We start from the raw sequence: 6685 nt of genomic DNA, 5'->3' as shown, positions 1-6685 counted from the left end.
GCGCCAGTCTCTGCTTAGGGCTACATCAATAGGAAACAAACCATAGAGATAGAACTTGGAGGTAATTTATTGTGTCAAGTTTCAAAGAGCTAGCACAAACCGTGTTTGATTTAGAGTTCCAACTACATGTATCCATATAGGGGAAAACAGAGTGAAACCTAAAAATTAAAACTGTTACTGCCAACGAACGGTTTAACCTAGAAGAACGAAATTTGGTGAGCCAAGTGGGATTGGGGTACTGATCATTACCTGAAAGTGTCATCAAGATTGGGTGAAAAAATGTGTGTTGAGATTTCAGGAAACTCTTAGTTTTTTGGAAGATTGTCAACCCCTTTCCATGAAAGTGATTTGCGCCAGTCTCTTCTTAGGGCTACATCAATAGGAAACAAACCATAGAGATAGAACTTGGAGCTACTTTATTGTGTCAAGTTTCAAAGAGCTAGCACAAACCGTGTTTGATTTAGAGTTCCAACTACATGTGTCCATATAGGAGAAAACAGAGTGAAACCTAAAAATTAAAACTGTTACTGCCAACGAACGGTTTAACCTAGAAGAACGAAATTTGGTGAGTCAAGTGGGATTGGGGTACTGATCATTACTTGAAAGTGTCATCAAGATTGGGTGAAAAAATGTGTGCTGAGATTTCAGGAAACTCGTAGTTTTTTGGAAGATTGGCAACCCCATTCCATGAAAGTGATTTGCGCCAGTCTCTGCTTAGGGCTACATCAATAGGAAACAAACCATAGAGATAGAACTTGGAGCTAATTTATTGTGTCAAGTTTCAAAGAGCTAGCACAAACCGTGTTTGATTTAGAGTTCCAACTACATGTATCCTTATAGGAGAAAACAGAGTGAAACCTAAAAATTAAAACTGTTACTGCCAACGAATGGTTTAACCTAGAAGAACGAAATTTGGTGAGCCAAGTGGGATTGGGGTACTGATCATTACTTGAAAGTGTCATCAAGATTGGGTGAAAAAATGTGTGCTGAGATTTCAGGAAACTCGTAGTTTTTTGGAAGATTGGCAACCCCTTTCCATGTAAGTGATTTGCGCCAGTCTCTGATTAGGGCTACATCAATAGGAAATAAACCATAGAGATAGAACTTGGAGCTACTTTATTGTGTCAAGTTTCAAAGAGCTAGCACAAACCGTGTTTGATTTAGAGTTCCAACTACATGTATCCATATAGGAGAAAACAGAGTGAAACCTAAAAATTAAAACTGTTACTGCCAACGAACGGTTTAACCTAGAAGAACGAAATTTGGTGAGCCAAGTGGGATTGGGGTGCTGATCATTACCTGAAAGTGTCATCAAGATTGGGTGAAAAAATGTGTGCTGAGTTTTCAGGAAACTCTTAGTTTTTTGGAAGATTGTCAACCCCTTTCCATGAAAGTGATTTGCGCCAGTCTCTGCTTAGGGCTACATCAATAGGAAACAAACCATAGAGATAGAACTTGGAGCTACTTTATTGTGTCAAGTTTCAAAGAGCTAGCACAAACCGTGTTTGATTTAGAGTTCCAACTACATGTATCCATATAGGAGAAAACAGAGTGAAACCTAAAAATTAAAACTGTTACTGCCAACGAACGGTTTAACCTAGAAGAACGAAATTTGGTGAGCCAAGTGGGATTGGGGTGCTGATCATTACCTGAAAGTCTCATCAAGATTGGGTGAAAAAATGTGTGCTGAGTTTTCAGGAAACTCTTAGTTTTTTGGAAGATTGTCAACCCCTTTCCATGAAAGTGATTTGCGCCAGTCTCTGCTTAGGGCTACATCAATAGGAAACAAACCATAGAGATAGAACTTGGAGCTACTTTATTGTGTCAAGTTTCAAAGAGCTAGCACAAACCGTGTTTGATTTAGAGTTCCAACTACATGTATCCATATAGGAGAAAACAGAGTGAAACCTAAAAATTAAAACTGTTACTGCCAACGAACGGTTTAACCTAGAAGAACGAAATTTGGTGAGCCAAGTGGGATTGGGGTAGTGATCATTACCTGAAAGTGTCATCAAGATTGGGTGAAAAAATGTGTGCTGAGATTTCAGGAAACTCTTAGTTTTTTGGAAGATTGTCAACACCTTTCCATGTTAGTGATTTGCGCCAGTCTGTGCTTAGGGCTACATCAATAGGAAACAAACCAGAGAGATAGAACTTGGAGCTAATTTATTGTGTCAAGTTTCAAAGAGCTAGCACAAACCGTGTTTGATTTAGAGTTCCAACTACATGTTTCCATATAGGAGAAAACAGAGTGAAACCTAAAATTTAAAACTGTTACTGCCAACGAACGGTTTAACCTAGAAGGACGAAATTTGGTGAGCCAAGTGGGATTGGGGTCCTGATCATTACCTGAAAGTGTCATTAAGATTGGGTGAAAAAATGTGTGCTGAGATTTCAGGAAACTCGTAGTTGTTTGGAAGATTGGCAACCCCTTTCCATGAAAGTGATTTGCGCCAGTCTCTGCGTAGGGCTACATCAATAGGAAACAAACCATAGAGATAGAACTTGGAGCTACTTTATTGTGTCAAGTTTCAAAGAGCTAGCACAAACCGTGTTTGATTTAGACTTCCAACTACATGTATCCATATAGGAGAAAACAGAGTGAAACCTAAAAATTAAAACTGTTACTGCCAACGAACTGTTTAACCTAGAAGAACGAAATTTGGTGAGCCAAGTGGGATTGGGGTGCTGATCATTACCTGAAAGTGTCATCAAGATTGGTTGAAAAAATGTGTGCTGATATTTCAGGAAACTCTTAGTTTTTTGGAAGATTGGCAATCCCTTTCCATGAAAGTGATTTGCGCCAGTCTCTGCTTAGGGCTACATCAATAGGAAACAAACCATAGAGATAGAACTTGAGCTACTTTATTGTGTCAAGTTTCAAAGAGCTAGCAAAAACCGTGTTTGATTTAGAGTTCCAACTACATGTATCCATATAGGAGAAAACCGAGTGAAACCTAAAAATTAAAACTGTTAGTGCCAACGAACGGTTTAACCTAGAAGAACGAAATTTGGTGAGCCAAGTGGGATTGAGGTACTGATCATTACCTGAAAGTGTCATCAAGATTGGGTGAAAAAATGTGTGCTGAGATTTCAGGAAACTAGCAGTTTTTTGGAAGATTGGCAACCCCTTTCAATGAAAGTGATTTGCGCCAGTCTCTTCTTAGGGCTACATCAATAGGAAACAAACCATAGAGATAGACTTGGAGCTACTTTATTGTGTGAAGTTTCAAAGAGCTAGCACAAACCGTGTTTGATTTAGAGTTCCAACTACATGTGTCCATATAGGAGAAAACAGAGTGAAACCTAAAAATTAAAACTGTTACTGCCAACGAACGGTTTAACCTAGAAGAACGAAACTTGGTGACCCAAGTGGGATTGGGGTGCTGATCATTACCTGAATGTCTCATCAAGATTGGGTGAAAAAATGTGTGCTGAGTTTTCAGGAAACTCTTAGTTTTTTGGAAGATTGTCAACCCCTTTCCATGAAAGTGATTTGCGCCAGTCTCTGCTTAGGGCTACATCAATAGGAAACAAACCATAGAGACAGAACTTGGAGCTACTTTATTGTGTCAAGTTTCAAAGAGATAGCACAAACCGTGTTTGATTTAGAGTTCCAACTACATGTATCCAAATAGGAGAAAACAGAGTGAAACCTAAAAATTAAAACTGTTACTGCCAACGAACTGTTTAACCTAGAAGAACGAAATTTGGTGAGCCAAGTGGGATTGGGGTGCTGATCATTACCTGAAAGTGTCATCAAGATTGGTTGAAAAAATGTGTGCTGTGATTTCAGGAAACTCTTAGTTTTTTGGAAGATGGCAACCCCTTTCCATGAAAGTGATTTGCGCCAGTCTCTGCTTAGGGCTACTTCAGTAGGAAACAAACCATAGAGATAGAACTTGGAGCTACTTTATTGTGTCAAGTTTCAAAGAGCTAGCACAAACCGTGTTTGATTTAGAGTTCCAACTACATGTATCCATATAGGAGAAAACAGAGTGAAACCTAAAAATTAAAACTGTTACTGCCAACGAACGGTTTAACCTAGAAGAACGAAATTTGGTGAGCCAAGTGGGATTGGGGTACTGATCATTACCTGAAAGTGTCATCAAGATTGGGTGAAAAAATGTGTGCTGAGTTTTCAGGAAACTCTTAGTTTTTTGGAAGATTGTCAACCCCTTTCCATGAAAGTGATTTGCGCCAGTCTCTGCTTAGGGCTACATCAATAGGAAACAAACCATAGAGATAGAACTTGGAGCTACTTTATTGTGTCAAGTTTCAAAGAGCTAGCACAAACCGTGTTAGATTTAGAGTTCCAACTACATGTATCCATATAGGAGAAAACAGAGTGAAACCTAAAAATTAAAACTGTTACTGCCAACGAACGGTTTAACCTAGAAGAACGAAATTTGGTGAGCCAAGTGGGATTGGGGTACTGATCATTACCTTAAAGTGTCATCAAGATTGGGTGAAAAAATGTGTGCTGAGATTTTTGGAAACTCGTAGTTTTTTGGAAGATTGGCAACCCCTTTCCATGAAAGTGATTTGCGCCAGTCTCTGCTTAGGGCTACATCAATAGGAAACAAGCCATAGAGATAGAACTTGGAGCTACTTTATTGTGTCAAGTTTCAAAGAGCTAGCACAAACCGTGTTTGATTTAGAGTTCCAACTACATGTATCCATATTGGAGAAAACAGAGTGAAACCTAAAAATTAAACCTGTTACTGCCAACGAACTGTTTAACCTAGAAGAACGAAATTTGGTGAGGCAAGTGGGATTGAGGTACTGATCATTACCTGAAAGTGTCATCAAGATTGGGTGAAAAAATGTGTGCTGTGATTTCAGGAAACTCTTAGTTTTTTGGAAGATGGCAACCACTTTCCATGAAAGTGATTTGCGCCAGTCTCTGATTAGGGCTACATCAATAGGAAACAAACCATAGAGATAGAACTTGGAGCTACTTTATTGTGTCAAGTTTCAAAGAGCTAGCACAAACCGTGTTTGATTTAGACTTCCTACTGCATGTATCCATATAGGAGAAAACAGAGTGAAACCTAAAAATTAAAACTGTTACAGCCAACGAACGGTTTAACCTAGAAGAACGAAATTTGGTGAGCCAAGTGGGATTGGGGTACTGATCATTACCTGAAAGTGTCATCAAGATTGGGTGAAAAAATGTGTGCGGAGATTTCAGGAAACTCGTAGTTTTTTGGAAGATTGGCAACCCCTTTCCTTGAAAGAGATTTGCGCCAGTCTCTGCTTAGGGCTACATCAATAGGAAACAAACCATAGAGATAGAACTTGGAGCTACTTTCTTGTGTCAAGTTTCAAAGTGCTAGCACAAACCGTGTTTGATTTAGACTTCCAACTACATGTATCGATATAGGAGAAAACAGAGTGAAACCTAAAAATTAAAACTGTTACTGCCAACGAACCGTTAAACCTAGAAGAACGAAATTTGGTGAGCCAAGTGGGATTGGGGTACTGATCATTACCTGAAAGTGTCATCAACATTGGGTTAAAAAATATGTGCTGAGATTTCAGGAAACTAGTAGTTTTTTGGAAGATTGGCAACCCCTTTCCATGAAAGTGATTTGCGCCAGTCTCTGCTTAGGGCTACATCAATAGGAAACAAACCAGAGAGATAGAACTTGGAGCTACTTTATTGTGTCAAGTTTCAAAGAGCTAGCACAAACCGTGTTTGATTTAGAGTTCCAACTACATGTATCCATATAGGAGAAAACAGAGTGAAACCTAAAAATTAAAACTGTTCCTGCCAACGAACCGTTTAACCTAGAAGAACGAAATTTGGTGAGCCAAGTGGGATTGGGGTGCTGATCATTACCTGAAAGTCTCATCAAGATTGGGTGAAAAAATGTGTGCTGAGTTTTCAGGAAACTCTTAGTTTTTTGGAAGATTGTCAACCCCTTTCCATGAAAGTGATTTGCGCCAGTCTCTGCTTAGGGCTACATCAATAGGAAACAAACCATAGAGATAGAACTTGGAGGTAATTTATTGTGTCAAGTTTCAAAGAGCTAGCACAAACCGTGTTTGATTTAGAGTTCCAACTACATGTATCCATATAGGGGAAAACAGAGTGAAACCTAAAAATTAAAACTGTTACTGCCAACGAACGGTTTAACCTAGAAGAACGAAATTTGGTGAGCCAAGTGGGATTGGGGTACTGATCATTACCTGAAAGTGTCATCAAGATTGGGTGAAAAAATGTGTGTTGAGATTTCAGGAAACTCTTAGTTTTTTGGAAGATTGTCAACCCCTTTCCATGAAAGTGATTTGCGCCAGTCTCTTCTTAGGGCTACATCAATAGGAAACAAACCATAGAGATAGAACTTGGAGCTACTTTATTGTGTCAAGTTTCAAAGAGCTAGCACAAACCGTGTTTGATTTAGAGTTCCAACTACATGTGTCCATATAGGAGAAAACAGAGTGAAACCTAAAAATTAAAACTGTTACTGCCAACGAACGGTTTAACCTAGAAGAACGAAATTTGGTGAGTCAAGTGGGATTGGGGTACTGATCATTACTTGAAAGTGTCATCAAGATTGGGTGAAAAAATGTGTGCTGAGATTTCAGGAAACTCGTAGTTTTTTGGAAGATTGGCAACCCCATTCCATGAAAGTGATTTGCGCCAGTCTCTGCTTAGGGCTACATCAATAGGAAACAA

This window comes from Spermophilus citellus (genome assembly GCF_964194105.1).
Source record: "Spermophilus citellus genome assembly, contig: SCAFFOLD_53, whole genome shotgun sequence".
In the NCBI taxonomy this organism is placed as follows: domain Eukaryota; kingdom Metazoa; phylum Chordata; class Mammalia; order Rodentia; family Sciuridae; genus Spermophilus; species Spermophilus citellus.
Note: the sequence above shows the minus strand (reverse complement) of the source record.